This window comes from Rhineura floridana, chromosome 4 (assembly GCF_030035675.1).
Source record: "Rhineura floridana isolate rRhiFlo1 chromosome 4, rRhiFlo1.hap2, whole genome shotgun sequence".
In the NCBI taxonomy this organism is placed as follows: Eukaryota; Metazoa; Chordata; class Lepidosauria; order Squamata; family Rhineuridae; genus Rhineura; species Rhineura floridana.
Window position 1 is genome coordinate 198,868,038 of NC_084483.1, and position 18,464 is coordinate 198,886,501.

General features: G+C 42.7%; 1 non-coding gene across 1 annotated transcript; it reads left to right on the forward strand.

Annotated features, from left to right (window-relative positions):
* Nucleotides 1-9,246: 9,246 nt before the first annotated feature.
* Nucleotides 9,247-9,365, forward strand: LOC133384762 (5S ribosomal RNA). The gene has a single exon (XR_009762691.1). It is a non-coding gene; the product is annotated as a 5S ribosomal RNA (ribosomal RNA).
* The last annotated feature ends 9,099 nt before the right edge of the window (nt 9,366-18,464 follow it).

The window sequence follows — 18,464 nt, forward strand, 5'->3', positions numbered from 1 at the left end:
TGGAGAATATCCTCTTCGAAGAAGGTGTCCTTTAAGTTCACTGATCCTTCTCTGGTATTTATCTTCAGTGTTGCAAATAAGTTTTATTCTCAGAGCTAAGCTATACACAATGTTCTTCTTTATATGCCTAGGATGGCAGGATTTCCAGTTTAAATAGGTGTGGGCATCAGTGGGTTTGCTGTAGAGATCAGTGGCTATTTTGTTGTTTTCAATGGTAAGAAGGACATCCAGAAAAGGGATGTGTGGATTGTCATTTGTACTATTAAACGTAAACTTAATAGAGGGATGGATAGAGTTGATGTAATTTTTAAATTGTTCCAAACTCTCTTTACCATTTGTCCAGACCATAAAGATGTCATCAATGTATCACCACCATATAAGTGGTTTGTTGATGGCCTTTTTGAGGATCTCCTGTTCAAGTTTACCCATAAAGAGATTTGCATATGATGGAGCCATGCGAGTCCCCATAGTTGTGCCTTGTAGTTGCAGGTAGTGTTCTCCATTGAATGTAAAGTTGTTACAAGTCAGGACTAGCATAGCTAAAGGTATGAGAACCTCTGTTGGAGGATTGTTCATATCTCTGGTGTTAAGGAACTCATGTAAAGCCTGAATCCCATCATTAGGCAACGACAAAGGCAGTTCTTATCTTACAAATACATCAGCCTGACTACAGGCCCTGTTGGTGGTGCTACAGCTGAGTGCTCCCCAGTTGGCATTGATCCATGACAGTGGTGGCCCCCCATTTGTAGAATGTCCTTCCTAGTGAGGTATGTCTAATAGTCAGCAATATAGACACCAGACAAATGTCTCTCAGGAGGGTGCCCTGCCGTCGGAGTGCTGCCACTAAAAAGGTTGTTTCATCTAGTTGCTGCCCACTTAAGAACATAAGAAGAGCCTGGTGGATCAAGCCAAGGGCCCATTTGGTCCATCATTCTGTTCTCACAGTGACCAACCAGATGCCTATGGGAAGCCTGCAAGCAGGACCTGAGCTCAAGAGTACTCTCCTTTCCTGTAGTTTCCAGCAACAGGTTTTCAGAAGGATATTGCCTATGATCATGGAGGCATAGCATAGCCACTGTGTCTAGTAGCCATTGATAGCCTTATCCTCCATATATTTATCTAATCCTCTATTAAAACCATCCAGGTTGGTCTGTCCATCTTGACCCATCACACCCATCCATCATTGTATTTTAAGGTCTGTTTTTATGGTGTTTTAAAGTGTTTTTACTGCTTTTGTTTGCCGCCCTGGGCTCCTACTAGGAGGAAGGGTGGGATATAAATTAATTAAATAAATAAATTATTGCCTCCTGTGGGAGCAAATTCCATAGTTTATCACTTAAACTCTGATGATAGGGGGATGTGGAGTAGGAGCCCTGAAGAACTCCAAGAACAGCTTTTATTAGGAGCATACTGTCTTTTTGATTTTGTACCTGAGATCTGTCATTTCCCCTGGCTCAGGGTCACAAGGTCAGTCCAAGAAGGTAGCCTTCTTGGAAGGTAGCCTTCAGAACCCCCTTCTACATTACCCTAAACTAAGGACATAGATCTCCTATTACCCCCAGACTCTGAGAATGACCCCATAGCTATGCTCCTGCTCTCCAGCCATGGCAGAGCATGCAACTGCAGAACCAGCTACTGGACCTTTAAAGATTATATACAGCAATCTCAAGGGAGGGGAACCACTTGGAGGGAAGGACATGCTGGCCTTCTTAAACTTTGAGATGATTCTGCTTCTTGACTGAGAAATATTTTCTATACCTTAGCCAGCAGGGCCCAAAGTTGAGTGCCCAGGGCCTTACCTTGTATTGTCATGAACTAGAAGAGGCTCTGGTAATCACTACCCCTTCCCCATGGGCCCCAAGTCCCAGCAGAACAGAACACTTTGAGATGAAATGGGTGGGCAACTCTAATGGAGACAACCTTTTAACAGCCCTTTCACATGTTAATAACCTCATCTCATAAGAGCCTCCTTTCCCATTAATAACCACTGGAGATGAAAAGGCTACCATGTGATAAATGCTTCAGGAGATCAGGCTATCACATGATAAATGCAACTCCTCCCCCCCAAAAAAACCCACATGGTGATATGAGACCATCCAAAGGGGCTTGGGCCCAGAATACCTGCAGAACCATTTGTCTCATACTATCTTGTTCCATGAGTTCTCCCAAGAAGGAGATGCCACTTAAAGGAAAAGCCCTACCAGCCTTCTGAAACTTGCAGATGGCTCTGGTCTTTGGTGAAGTCAACATCTTCTATACCTCAGTTGGCAGGGCACGATGAGAGCTGTCCAAGGTCCTGATCTGCCTCACCTTGCCCAGAAGAGCCTCTGGCAATTGCTACCACTTCTCCTCCAGGCCCCAAGCCTCATCCGAACAGGACAATGCTGCCCTATGTTCTGTTCTTCTTCAGCTGCATCTGCAGCATGTCAGATTAGTCAAACATGTTGTTTAAATGAGACAAAAAAAATCCATGCCCACGAATGAATTGCAGATGCTAATTTCACTCCTTTGTACTTTCCTCCCTATGTTCTTTACTGCTGAATGTATTCATGAGGCTCAGTCTGGACATTTCTCTCTTTTTCTTATCTAGTTACTATCTTTTGCTAGCTTGATGCAGCTGTCATCATAAAGTGCTCTAACTTATGTGCAAAAGCACGCTTGCTCAGGTAGTCTCGGAATGGGAGGGAGGTTGGCTCAAAATCTGGTACACAAAAAGTTACTAGGGATAGAGGAGGACTTTTCTTGTGGAGAGGTCCACTTTTCACAGTGGATGTACTTAATCCAACACTCCTAAACTTGCTTGCAGTTTGGAATGCTATTCCCAATTGGCTTACACAGTTATCCAGATTTTGCAATGCAGATTCAGAGTGCACAGAAATGCATGCTTTATGTAAAATTATATGTGAGCAAAAATGAGCGTTTGTTTCGGTGGAGGAAAAGCAATGAGTAAAAATGTGTGTTTTACATAAAAAAGTACTTACAAAATGAGCACACACTGAGGACAATATAAATTATATTGAATTTAATGTTGCATTCTTTCAGAAAAAAAATCTGAACAATACAGGACAATTGAATTTCAGCAAAACTGGAATGGATCAAAATTAGGTTGCTCAGTATATCCCTAAGAGCAACAGATATTTAATAGGTTAAGGTGTAAAAGATATCAGGACTTTAAGGCTGAGTTTTATGGTTGGGGGATAAATGCCTATGGTTGAGCATTAAATGTCAAATCATGGTTGAGGGTTAAATGAATGAACCTTGGGTAGTTGCCCTCTCCAAATTCCCCTCCCTCAAGTTTTCCCACTCTTTTGTGGCAATTCATGGTTTGCTCTTCCATTTGAACTAGTCTGTCATGGAAGGCTTAGAGGACATACAGAACTTTTATTCCCTCTTAAACAAGAATATTACGGCAACAGAAAATTCCTGACTCCACCGAGATATTACTCAGTGCCACCTAGTGACTAAGCCTTATAATGACATTATCCATATATAGGCAAACTATAGCTTGTGCAGGTTTCCAATTAGTTACTGCAAGCAAATTATGAGCTGCCAAAACAGTGGAAGTGCTATTAAATAATTAATAAATTACACTTATTAGTTCTTTGTCACCTAAAATGTCTCCAGGCAACTTACATTTCAAATCATTAACATGAATGCATTATATCATAGGAAAAAAGAAATAAAAATTCATATAAATTAATATTTTAGTGCAACACAGAAAAACAACCCCCCACCTGCTGCCATATCAGAAAATATAAGAAATTTTGTAAGCACAGTAACAATAAAACAGAAGGAGGGGAGTTAAGGAGAGGGGGGGAGTCAGTGTTCTAACCAGAGGCGTATCCATATACTGCCAAACCATGGCTTGATTGGAGATGGGGGAATTCAATTCAGTTCACATTTAGAGGTGAAACTATCAAATTTGCACTTTCTGAAACACTATGAGAACTGAAACACAGCCATCGTTCAAAATTTGCACTTATCTGAATTTTGTGATGCACTTCTCCAACCAACCAATGTTTACAAAAAATGCACATATTAGGGGAAAGTGTGCATAGACATAAGGGTTAGTGAAAGTAACATACAAAAATGCATATTAGGAGAAATTGCTTGCAAAAGTGTGTACATTAGTCAAAACTGCAGATACAAATGTGCACTGTTGCATGCCACCCCAATCTCCGAGTGGCGAGAGATTTCCAGGGGTTTGGTTTCCTTGGAAAGAAGGTCAGTGGAGACTGTGGTGTCTTTATGAACTGTGGTTTATTTTTTTACACACATTCCAACCTGAGCTTAAGATGGAGGGGTTCAAAGCATCAGCAGTCCAATGGGTCTTGCATTTTCCATCAGACTTACAGGAGGCACCCTAAAGCTATGGTGCAGAGAGCCAGCCTCTCTGCCTGCCTCAAGTTCCCAGCCTTTCCTCAATCTCAACTCAAAACACAAACCTCTCCTTGGCCTCAGGAAGTGGGGGGCTCTCCTGAAGAGTTTCAATAACAATAGGATCTCCCTGGCTCATTCACTAGTTAATGGGCACTTGATAGGCCCATTGACTCACCTGGCCACTCTATTAGACTAACAAAGGGAGATCTGGTCAGCAGAGCAGATTTTTCACCTCCAGGTGTAGGGTTCCAAGTCAGAGGCCAGAAGGGGACTCCTAGAAGTCATCCATCTCAACCCCAAACCCATAACACTACCCCATTCCCTGACAAAGGTCTGTCCCAGACCTGCAAACACAATAGACTAACAGCTTTTCCTATAAAGAAAAACAGATACAGGTTAATAAGACATTGAAATATACATCATTAAATGCATAGTCATAGTACAGTCGCATTTCCACAGAAGTACAAAAACAGTCCATTCCTTTATGGCAAGTTTCCAATTAACTGCTCTGTCTTTGGGCTTCTTCTTTCTTGGAGCTTCCAGTCACAGTTCTGCATCCAAACTGCTTATGCAGTCTTCATACTTGGCAGTGCCCGAGATAGTGAGTTCACGACATGTTTAAGCCAGATTACAGCCTCAGTACTGGAGCTAATTTGGCCTGCCTTGTGCCACTGCAGCCCTCAAACACTCGCACTTTCCCCTTGCTCAAACAGTTGCACATACACAAAAATCTAACATACATAGTATAGTAAATCTTAGACATTAAAATCTTACTGCAAAAACCTATCAGCATAATTCCTAAAAAATCATTCAACAGTTTATATCCCCACAAGCACGCAAAAGGCACAAATCAAAATCCAAAAAGCAATACTGAAACCATCAGGAAGAATTCCTATAGCAAATCAGTACACAGTCCCATAAGCACAACTTCTATCCTCAAGCCCTGCAGTGGCCCACTCGGGCCTTTGTCTTGGGGTTTCCTGGGGTTTCTAGTCCAAGCTGGTCCCTGCTGTTGCCTGCAGGGTCTTGGGACACATCTCTAGCAGCACTTTTGTTTTCTCATCAGCACATGGCAGACTGTAGCTACCTCCCACTCTTTGCCCTGGGAAAAGTCTTTAAGCCAGTCCACCTCATCTCCCCCCCCCAAAACCTCCAACTTAAAGTCCTGCCACAAGTCTTTATCTGGGGGCATCTTCTTCAGGACTAGTTGGCCTAGCCCACCCAGGTTGGCAGAAAGAAATCTTCTCTGTTTTCCCACACCATCTCCAGTGTGAATCATGGGCCCAAACAAAGGCAGGTAACCCTCCATGTGACTCTTGCCCTTACAATTCACAGGACACTGGGTGCCTCTCACTGCTGGAATCTGCTTATGGACTACACCCATCACAGGAGCTGGGTCTCACTCTATAAGACCATTATGGGGCACCCAAGGGGCAAAGTCACTTGGGGATTTTATCTCACGCATCTCTCCTAGTGCTGGGAGCTGCTCTTGGACTTGCACTCCCTCCTCAGGCTTCTCCTTCTGCACTTTTTTGTGCGCAGCCATTTCTCCAGGTGCTGGCAGCTCCTTTCGCACACACACCTCCAACTTTTCCTCCTGCACTTTCTCTTCTACAAGTGGCACACAGGGAGTGAAGAAATCTATCAACAGCTGCTCTTCTCCAGCCTCTAGTTCACCTTTCTCAAAGGCTTTTCTCCCCTCCAGAATTACTTCTCCAACAGCTGGCACAAATGGAACAGAGAAATCTATCAGCAGCATCTCTTCTCCATCCCGCCCTCCTTCAATTCTTGGGGCTTTCTTCCAGCTTTCTGGTGTCTTTCCCCCGGCAGGCTCCTGGACAATCAAGGCATCTTCCTCCTCTGCTACTAACTGCAACTTTTCGCAGTCCAAGCCCATCCACTTTCTATTTCTCTTTAGCCACCCAATCTGAGTGCTCTGTAGCTGGACTCCTGGGTCGCTCTCAACCCCTTGTAGTGGCTGATCAGGTATGGCTCTCACTTCCTCACATAGGGTCTCCTTTTTCTCTCCAAAGAGGCTTACCATTCGTTGCTAGTGCTCCTGGCACTCTCATTGCCTTTGCTGCCAGTCTTGCTGCCTTTGCTGCCAGTCTTGCTGCCTTTGCTGCCAGTCTTGCTGCCTTTGCTGCCAGTCTTGCTGCCTTTGCTGCCAGTCTTGCTGCCTTTGCTGCTGGCTGCTCCAGGAGAGTTGCTATTTCCATTTTGGCTCAGGCACATCTTGCTCCCAACGCTTCTTCCAGGAAACTCAACTCCACTTCTGACACCAGTGTTGCACGCCACCCCAATCTCAGAGTGGTGAGAGATCTCCAGGGGTCCCTGCGCTTACCCAGCAGTTTGGTTTCCTTGGAAAGAAGGTCAGCAGAGACTGTGGTGTCTTTATGAAATGTGGTTTATTTATTTACACACATTCCAACCTGAGCTTAAGATGGAGGGTTCAAAGCATCAGCAGTCCAATGGATCTTGCATTTTCCATCAGACTTACAGGAGGCACCCTAAAGCCATGGTGCAGGGAGCCAGCTTCTCTGCCTGCCTCCTGCCTTTCGAGTCAGGAAACTCAAAACACAAACCTCTCCTTGACCTCAAGAAGGGGGGGGGCTCTCCTGAAGAGTTTCAATAACAATAGGATCTCCCTGGCTCATTCGCCAGTTAATGGGCACTTGATAGGCCCATTAACTCACCTGGCCACTCTATTAGACTAACAAAGGGAGATCTGTCCAGCAGAGCAGATTCTCACCTCCAAGTGTAGGGTTCCAAATCAGAGGGTAGAAGGGGACTCATAGAAATCATCCATCTGAACCTCAAACCCGTAACAGTATGTTAGGAGAAATTTGCATTAAAATGCTGAAGAATTCTCATTGTTGTTTTTTTTAAATGCAAATTTGCTATAGAAATGTAGAGAACTTAATTTCAGACTGGAAAAATGAGAAACTGAGAGAACAAAAATTGACAGATTCTTACAGTCCTAGAGGAAAGTAAGAAGGGGGGGGAAAGAGGCAGTGTACAAATAAGAGGCTTACTCATATAATGCCAAATGTTGATGTTACCACTGAATCAATCCTTATGGTAGCATCAAAGCTAAGTGTGAGCTGGGAACTCCCCTATTCAAAATCTCACGTTCAGTGTCAGCCCAATAAATGTTCCTGCCAGATGTGAAGGGCATCAAGGGCTGAACCTGAGGGCAGCAGGTGAGCTTCCAGGGCATAGAGCAAGCTAGCTCAGAGGAACCAGGATACACAGGGGAACTGTTGTCTTTCCTGGCATCACTCTGTGTAATGGTTGGGCCAGCCTCAAAACTGAACTTAGTAGCTGGCTTTAATCAAAGCCAATATTCTCTAAGCTTCAGCTTCTGATCTGCAATATGGCCATAATAATACTTGATCTACCTTGGGGGACTGTTGTGATAATTACTAAGATAATATATGTAAATTGCTTTAAATACTCTATATAGATAATGCTATATAAATGATGGTGATGATGATAGGAACACAAAAAACTGCCTCATACTGAGTCAAGCCACTGGTCCATCTAGCTAAGTACTGCCAATACTGACTGGCAGAGTTTCTACAGAGATTTATACAGGAATCTCTCCTAGTCTTACCTGGAGATGCTGGGGTCAAGCATAGGACACTCTACATGCAAAGTAGATGCTCTGCCACTGAGCTACAGCCATTCATATGCCCCTATTCTGATCTGGTAGTAAAGTAAAACGTGGATATAGTTATTTTTAATCCCTCCTTTTCAACCATCCTCATCCTTTACTTACTCACTTATTTATTGTCACTGCAATCCAAATCCTCTTTGTGTTGGGCTGGAGCAGTGGGTTAGGCATGGCATCCCTTCACTCAGCCCCACTGGCCTCTGTTGGACTGAGGCTTCCATCCTCCAGTGGGATCCCCACCAGCAGCATCCCACAGATACTCCCAGAATAGGATGTTACTCTAGCAAGGAATCATCTCCTTCCAGCTTTTTGTACTCTGCATGCTGGCCCAGATGCTTCCAATCAGCCTGTGCTCTTGCGAGCTCTCCTGCTCCTTAATCCTGCTGATTGTCTTCGTTGCTGCAACACCTGTTGGTGTCTTCTCTCTGGGGCAGCCTCCTGGTCACTTCCTGATTCTGACAGGCAGGCAGGCAGGCTCCCTTATGGGCTTGTCTCTGGTCTGGTGAAGGGTCCTTGGCTGTCCCTGCTTGTCCCCTCTCCTAGGTCTGCGGTCTCCCATTCCTCTTCCTCCTTGGATGAATCCTCTGAGGGGGCATGGCAAGTGCTGACCTTGACTGGTGTTAGCTCTTGTTGAAGATTTATTTATGTACTCAAGTGTTTGCTGTTACTACCTACCTTGTTGCATTTGTATCCACTGTTATGGACATGGTACATTTTCTAGTTTTATTGTCCTGATTTTTAAGGAGATTGTCAGAAACCATCCTAGAATTTCTGATGAAAGGGTGGGATGCCAATATTTTAATGAATAAAGAAAGAAACCCAAGTCCAATTTGTTGTTTCTTTTCTCTCTAGTGCATTGATTTTTTTAAAAAAAGGTTGGTGTTCTTTCAGTGCTGACCTTTTGATCACTGAAATGTAGATGGATTTGATGGGCCTTGATACAATAACTGGGCTGATGCCCATGAAAAGTGGTTATCTATGCATGCGATATTGAAGTGAAGCATGTTAGACTTTTGCTCTGGCTAATGATGGGTAGCTCTCAATGCATTTCATTTGCTTAGTTCATGTCATCAGAATATTAATAATGTAAGTCTAAACCTGCTTCTCCAACATTGTGCCCTCCAGAAGAGAGGGTTTTGTTTTGTTGGCTGTCTGCAGTTCCGTATTAGACTGCTGATAACAACAAGAATGCCTATGGCCATACTACCCTGAACACACCCAATCTCATCTGATCTCGGAAGCTAAGCAGGGTCAGGCCTGGTTAGTACTTGGATGGGAGACTGCCTGGGAATACCGGGTGCCGTAGGCTTAGAGGAAGGCAATGGTAAACCACCTCTGAATACCTCTTACCATGAAACCTCTATGAATATATCCAAAAAAGATTCATAGGGTCACCGTAAGACGTAATCGACTTGAAGGCATGTAACAACAACAACAATAACAAGAAACAAATACTAGCCCTGCCTGGGAACACTGAGGATTGAACCAGGGGCCTTCTGCATGCGGAGCAGGTGCTGTAGTAGCAAGCCACAAAACTTATCCATTATTCAGCAGCAGCTCTCTTTGAAAAATAATTTAAGAAATAAAAATTATTTTTTTAAAAAAAACAGTTCTTTAAGAACTAAGCAGCAGCTGACTGAGAATGAAACCCAGTACTTAGTTGAACAGTTGGCTACAGATAATTTTGCCTTTTTTGCACCCCTTCCTATCAACAGCACCCATCTGTCCCTCGGCCTTGTATGCAGACAGATTTTATTTTATTTGGGGAGGAAAAACTGAGCAGTTGGAATGATCAAACACATTCCGTAACACCTCAAAAGCCAAGCCAATGGTCAGGGATTGCTCATCTGTTTATGGAAGCTAGGACTCATGCAGCCAATAGCAAAGGAGGTTTCAAACACTGCAGCCAGTGTTTACCTTCTCCCCAACCTTTTGTTAAGAGAGAGAGAGAGAGAGAGAGAGAGAGAGAGAGTGTAAAGGAGAGAGAGAGTGAGAGTTTTCAGGCATATTGGCAAACTGTGTTTTAATTTGATGCTTCTTTTGTTTTCCTACAAGCACCATTGTTCCTTGGTCAATTATTCAGTCCTGGTTACTAGAAAAACAGATCACAATACCTAGTATTGATATGAATGGTCGAGGGTTCCTTAAATGTTCATTCACATACCACCAAGCCATGATTTTGTATTATGTCTGGCCCATCCTTAAGGGTTTCTCCCATCTTCCTGGTAATATAGAAACACAGGAAATGGCCTTATACCAAATCAGATCACTGCTCAGCCCATTGTCAACGCATGGGTTTTATAAGTTATAAATGTTTCAGGTTTGATGCATGTAAAAAAAAAAAAGACAAACCACAGCTTCACATATAAAGAACAGAAAACCTGAGCTGCTTGCACACAATGTTCTTGCGGATCATAGTGACAATTCCAAATTGCAAAGACACAGGCTGACCATTGTAGTGAGAGTGCTGTTGCACTCAAGCACTGCTTGTAGGTTTCCCATAATGGGCATCTGGTTGGCAGAGCTTGGGAAAGTTACTTTTTTGAACTACAACTCCCATCAGCCTCAGCCAGCATGGCCACTGGATTGGGTTGATGGGAGTTGTAGTTCAAAAAAGTAACTTTTCCAAGCTCTGCTGGTTGGTCACTGTGAGAGCAGGACGCTGGACTAGATGGGTCATTGGCCTGATCCAGTAAGCTCTTTTATGTTTAATACTAAAATATCAAAACTGCATATTCTTTGTGCTGAATCCTTTCCTAGGCCACTTAGCAGGACTGCTTTGATGTGAGACACAACTAATTATACTGGTTTATGTAAAGTGAGTTGGGTGAAAACAATTGAGCCATAAAGAGTTTGTGTTTTATATACTACAGAAGTTGCTTACAGTATCATGGAAACCTTGGGGTACTTTAAGTTGAAACTCAGCTTTCTGACGCTCAGAAAACCAAAATTGGCAAATAAAAACAGTTAAAAATGTTCTAAAATACAAATACAGTTAAAAACATCCTAAAACACAGTCCAGTTCAAAAACATTCTTTCATCCAGTAATTTCTGGGTTGCCAGGCACAGTCCCCTTCAGCCATCAAATGTCTGGGCAAACAGGAATGTTTTCAAATTTCTCCTGAAAGTCAACAATGATGGAGACAGATGCACCTGTACCTTAAATATCTCTTATGACCATGAGTTCTAGAAACTTGCAAAATAAAAATAAAAATGAATGTTGTTATGCTTTGGAATTAGCAAACTTCAGTACTTTGTAATAGCCTTGCAGACATGTCGACAGTAACTGTCCATATTTCTCTCGACAGGATCTGCTACAAACTTTCACGGCTGTGCCGAGTGGGGGATTTTTCAAGAACAACCCAGCGCACATGTGAGTGATGTCTAATGGTGGCAGGGAATGGGTTTCTGAATAGATTAATAGGTGACGTCATGAAAGAGAGCCTATTTATCACCATAATTCAGTGCAAGATGCAACACACGGGTTTGATGGATGCATTTTATGGTTTTCAGCCAATCATAATAATGGATCTATTGACTAGCATTTTAGGTGCCCTTTACTTACCCTTCATGACTATACAAGAACAACAAGATGAGGAAATGTTCAGGAAATGCTAGGAGAAAGTTGGAAAGTTTCTGGGTGATGCATTTTCAAAACTTCAAGATTGTCTTCCAGCTGAGTTTTGAAAGAGTGGACTATTAAAAAAAAACCCTCACCACTGTAACACTACTACTTCTGTGCTTCTGTTAAAGAGCTAATGCACAGTGGTGACTAAGGGGTTGAGATATCAGATGGAAAGTCCCCAGCTCAAATTCTGACTCAGCCATAAGGTCACTCAATGGACTAAGGCAATATGGGTATGATGAGTATGACACTGATCTACCTTGCTGGGCTGTTGTAAGGATCACTGAAAAAAACATGATAGTGAACAGCATAAAATCAACAATGAAATGACATCCGTCAAACAAATACAAAATACATTACAAATCAGTAGATGAAATTACTATATCAATGTAGCTGGGTCACCTCTTAGGGAAAGCCTGGATGAATATGTGTTTGAAGCAGATGCTGAAATGCCAATACTGGAGGTGCCTTCCTGATGTTAATTGGAAGCACCTTCCAAAGAGCAGGTGCCACAACACTAAAGGCCCTGTTTTTAGTGGATATAAGACTCAGGAACATATATCACTACATTTAAAATCTTTTGAACAAATAATTGCTATGGTACCTTCTGGATTTGATGTTTTCACAAAGAATTTGGAAACATGCTCCAATTATACAGCATAATTATGATAAAATTATTATCATCATCAACAACAACTATTTTATCATAATTTGTCAGATTTGTGTCATTGCCTTCTCAGAGTTTGTAGAGTGGTTTAACAACAATCTCTCTTTGGGAATTGCAGGTCTTTGAAGGGACTAGGGGTCTCCTGACAACTCTCACCATCCTTAATAAACTACAGTTCCCATGATTCTTTGGAGGAAGACTAGACAGTTTAAAGTGGTATGATACTGCTTTAAATATATAGTGCAGATGGAGCCCAAGTTCCACCTCAATCAGGTGTGGGGAATGTTTGGCCCTCTAGAAGTTGCTGAACTGCAACTGGCATCAGCCCCAGCAAGCATGATCAATGGCTAGGGAAGCTGGGAGTTTTGGTTCTGGGAGGGCTATAGGTTCCCTACACCTGATCTAGTTCAGTATACTGGCTTGTGACAATCCAGACACTTCTTGAAGCTCTCAAAAAGAGCACAGTGGTGATACCCTCTTCTGCTGTTGTTTGTTCCCAGTATCTTTTATGTGCTGAGAAAAAGGGTGCCATTCTTGAGCAAAGAAACTTTCTATTCCAGGAGAAACTTCATGGAGGACAAGGCTATCAGTAGCTACTAGCCATGATGGTAGGGTTGCCAGGTCAGAAGCACCCCAAACCCTGAGGTTTTGGGGGTGGGCCCTAGTGACGTCATAGGGCATGCCTGAGTGATGTCATGGGGGCGGGCCCATGAGATGTCATGGGGTGGGTCTGAGTGATGCCACGGGGCAGGCCTGAGTGATATCATTAAGCATGATACATTAAGCATCAAACACAGTTGCCTGGCACATACAATTCAAACAAAAAAATTTCTCTGATTGGAAATTAAGAGAGAAATCTTAGCTAAAGATGGTTAGAGAACATTTAATCTAGACAACTTGCTTCTGGCAAAAAGGGTTTAAGTGCCCTCAGGCCAGGCCAGTCACCAGAAGGCCATTGTAGGAAGAAAGGGGCCTAGTGTTGTGGAGATAGAGGTTGAAATAGGGGTGCCAGGTCAGAAGCATCTCAAACCCTGAGATTTCTGAGGCAGGCCCTAGTGATGTAACTGGACGGCCTCTAGTAACGTCATTAAGCATGATACATTAAGCATCAACCACAGTTGATTGCAGCACACCACTGAAACACAATTTCTCTGACTGGAAATTAAGATAGAAATGGCAGCTAAATGAGGGTGTTCCCAGGTCCAGCTGAAGTGAAGGCATCATTCCTTCTTACCTGCTTAAGTAATCTAGCCTACTTGCTTCTGGCAAGAAGAATTTAAGTGCCCTCATGCCAGCCCAGTCACCAGAAGTCATTGACAAGTCAAGAAGGGAGTCTAGTGTTGTGGAGATGTTAGATGGGAGCGCTCAGGAGTAAAGACGGATGCCTCCGAAGGCTGCAATTCTAAACACACTGACTAAGGGATTAACCTCATAGGACTCAATAGCACTTACTTCTCAGTAGGTATGGTTTGGATTGTGTTGCTGGTAAAGCTTGACTAGGGATCCTCTGCAAAGATATCCATATCCAAGTAGGGTTGGCAATCCCCTGCCTGAAATGTCCTGCCCCTACCTTATAACATCCAACTTTCTTTACAGATTTGACCCTTCATTTCAGAAAGAGGTCTGAGAAATGAGTAAGAGTAAGAAGATTCTCTACCCTCTTCTGTCTCCTTTGTGAGCTGCTATAAACTCACTTTGACAGCTAACCCAATTCCAGTGAATAATAATTGACAGAGAGAAAACACACATGGCTTGGTCTACCTTCATAAGCAGCAGCTTAGGAACACCAACAATTGCAGCCACGCTGCCCGGAATGTGAATTCTCTTTCACCGCTATTGAGCAAGAAACAAACCATCATGCAAACAACAAGATGGGTTTAAGGGGGTTGAGTGGAGTGCATGGAACCACTGTTGTTGCTTCTATGGATGAAAGGGAGTGAGGATAAAGGTAAATGAAATGCAAATAGAAAAAGAAAAAGACAGTGATGATTTCCTAAATGCAATACCATACCAACCATAACAAGATTCCTATGAGTAAGACAAACAACTCAGCATCCCACAACCAGTTAGGATTCCTAACCAAAAACCAAAACTAAAACAATCCTGGCAGCCAGTTAGCCAATGTCAGCACATAATACCTCTGTTCTGAAATCTGCACTGGTTGCAGATCTGCTACCAGGCCAAGTTCAAGGTGTGCTTTCCATGTTATGAGTGCCACATAGTACTTGTTCTGCTCTTGTAAGAAATCAGTCCTTTAGTGCGGCAGCACCTACGCTTTGGAACTCCCTGCTTATTGACATTAGCAGGTGCCTTCATTGTACTCTTTTTGGCACCTGCTAAAACATCTTTATTTAGGCAAGCCTACCCAGGAATGTAGAAACTATTATGTTTTTATCTGTTTTTAACTCATTGTTGGTTTTATTATTTTGAATATTTTTAAATACCTGTCTTTAACCGTTTTTGCCAATAATTTCATGGTTTTAATTCTTTCTGTAAACAGCTTTGAGATTTTTTACAATAAAGTGGTATATAAATGTTGTAATTAAATACATAAATAAATTTTTGAGTCACTGTGGCCCTTGGGTCTCTTTCCATTTTTAGGAACAAAGGAATCTGCCTTATACCGACTCAGGCCATTTGGTGCCACCTAGCTGAGTACTGATGACATGGACTAGCATTGGCTCTCCAGGATTCCAGGCAATAGTCTTTTCCAGAAATTGAATTTTGGATCTTTGCATGCAAAGCATATGTCCTACCACTGAGCTACAACCCATCCCATTTAAAAAAGAATACTTTAAAATTGTTCTTTTCAATTCACTAATGAACGCACAGCATACCTAGGGCAGGTCCACACCATTCATTTAAAGGACATTAAACACATATTTGAAGTACATGAATCACACCACAGAATCATGGGAACTGTAGTTTGTTAAGCGTGGTGGGAAGTATAACTGTGAGGGGGAAACTGCACTTCCCAGGATTCTTTACGGGAAGTCATGTGCTTTAAATGCAAATTGGATGTGCTTTAAATATATTTTGTGGATCTACTCAATAAACGTTGTCTGCATGTAAATCATTTTAATATATATTTTTTAAATGGAAATGAGCTATAAAGTTGACTGGGTGACCATGGGCTACTTATCATCTCTCAGCCTAATCTGCCTCTCAGGATGAAAACAACAGAGGGGAACCATGAACACTTCAAGGAAGAAGGGCACATTGAAAATGTAGAGGAAGTAATACTGTACAACCATAGTGTGAAATCAGATACTTATTGGGACATAGTATGAAGAAATATTTATATAAGCATGACTATCAAATATGTTTATTATTTTTAGTCCTATTATTATTGTTTTTGTGTTTTAAAGATTTGTATATCTGTTTTTATTGTTTTTAATTGCTGTAAACCGCCCAGAGAGCTTCGGCTATGGGGCGGTATATAAATGTAATAAATAAATAAATATGCCACTTGTTCAGTTAATGGAGATGGTGCTTATTTAATTCAGTAGAAACTAGGCTTGAAAAGGACTTCAAGCAGAGGAGGATTTGATTTTCAGCCTTAACCTACAATTAATAGCCCTTTTTTTGGCACTCAGGTTTTAAGGAGATCGCTGTAATTATGTTGTGATTACCCCCCAGCCCAGCTCAGCATTTATTCAGATGATATTCTTGACTAGGTAAAGTATAATGACACAAATCTGGAAACCAGTAATGGCACATCCAAGTGTGGTTCATGTTGAAAGCTGAAGGACAATCTCTTTAACTGATCTGTTGTGATGGGGTGAAAATTAACGCACTACAAATCTTCAGCTTAGGAAGCCCAAAAGATATGTCAGAGGAAGTGGGGAAGATTCCACTGGCTTTTTTCTTTGGTGGTCTCCCAAAGGCTTATGCATCTCACCCTTATCAGAAAATTGAACTACATGGTATGAGATCAGGAAGAGAGGAGTCTTCTCTGCTGAATGTGGGCTGCTTGATTCGAGATCTGCATGTAATGGTAAGGGGATAGATTTATTAGAGTCCGGAAGTTGCAGCTGGTTCAAAATGCGGCGGTGAGACTGCTCACTAGGGCAGGGTATTGCCAACATATCACTCACTGCTGAAAGAATTGACTGGCTACCCATTTGCTACTGCGCCAAGCTCAAGGTACTAGTTTTGGTGTACAAAGCCCTATACAGCTTGGGACCAGGATACCTGAAAGACCGTCTTACCCCTTATGTACCCAGTCGATCACTGCACTCTGCAGGTGAGGGCCTCCAGCAAATACCAGCTTATCAGGAGGACCATTCTGCACAACATAGGAAACAGACCTATAGTGTGGAGGCACCTACCCTGTGGAATTCCCTCCCTTTAAATATTAAACAGGTGCCATCTCTGTTATCTTTTTGGTGCCTACTGAAGACTTTCCTCTTTCAACAAGACTTTTACGTTAAGACCTTATCCCAGTCTGTTTATGTGTTGGAATTGCTTTTTAATATGTTTTTAATCTTTTTTAAAAAAAGTCTTGAAAGCTTTTTAAAAAAATGTTTTTAAAGTTGTTTTGTTTTAATGTATTTTAAAGTCTGTTTTTTTATGATGGTTATTTTTAGTGCTTTTGTTTGCTGCCCTGGGCTCCTGCTGGGAGGAAGGGAGGGATATAAATCAAATAATAAATAAACAAACAAACAAATAAATGATCCAGGTTTATTATTAGGCCAGGATCTCTTCACAGTCATCCCAGAGTGCAGGACACAAAATAATGGGCTCAGGTTACAGGAAGCCAGATTTCAGCTGACCATCAGGAAAAACTTCTTAACTGTGAGAGCAGTACGACAATGGAGCCAATGACCTAGGGAAATGGTAAACTCTCCAACACTGGAGGCATCCAAGAGGCAGCTGGACAGCCACCTGTTGGGTATGCTTTAATTTGGATTCCTGCACTGAGCAGGGGGTTGGACTCGATGGCCTTATAGGCCCCTTCCAACTCTACTATCCTATGATTCTGTGATCCTAGAAAGGGGTACATACAGCTGCCTGGCAAGGCTCTATACACGGGCCTGCAGCAGAGTTTCTCCTAGTCCAGGGAACAGAGGGGAGTGGCAGGCTGGACTGTTTTTAGGAGGTGGTGCATAGCTCACCCACAATATCTGAATACAAGGAGGGGGGATACTACTGTCAGCCACGGCATAAATGAGGTGGCCACACCTGCAATTCTGCCCAGTTATGCAACCACACTGGTGGCCCTGCATGCTCACCTAGGTGTTTTCAGTTGTGCCTCCCCATCTGTGGAATATGCTCCCCAGTGAAGTCCGTCTGGCGCTGTCATTGACATCTTTGTCATCAGTGCCAGGCAAAGACATCGGTAGACAACTGTGTCATCTGTGCCAGGTAAAGACCTACCTTGTCTCCCAGGCATTTGATAGGCTGAGATGATGTTTTGTTTTTAATATGCTGCCAAACCTTCCTGGTGGCTGTGTGTGTGGGTGCAATATTATTATTATTTTGTTGTTGTGTATTGTTATACTTTCATAATGCATTTTATTTGCTTTGGTTTACTGTTGTGTAAGTCACTTGGGGACCTTTGGGTATCAAGCAACTAATAACAATAACAATAATTAATGATAACAACAACAGCAACAATAATAATAGAGGCTGTTCCATAAGGGCAGGTGGGGGCTCTGTCCCACCAACCTCAGCTTGCCCTTAGACAGCCCCCAACAGATTTCCTTCTTACTTGCAACCAGTGGAGAGGGTGGCACTGGCTGTCGGCTTCCTTCTCCTTAGTTGGTGTGACCTTTGTACACATCAGCAGGGAGGAGGATGGAAGCACATAGGAAACTGCCATATGCTGAGTTAGAAAATAGCCAATCTAGCTCAATATTGTCTACATGGACTGGCAGTGGCACTCTAGGTTTTCAGACAGGAGTCTCTCCCAGCCCTGCCTGAAGTTGCTGGGGATTGAACCCGTGTCCTTCTGCATGCCAAGCAGGTGCTCTACCCCAAGCTACAACCTGTTGTTGTTACATGCCTTCAAGTCGGTTATGACTTACGGCAACCCTATGAATCTTTTTTGGATATATTCATAGGATTTTCACGGTAAGAGGTATTCAGAGGCAGTTTACCACTGCCTTCCTCTA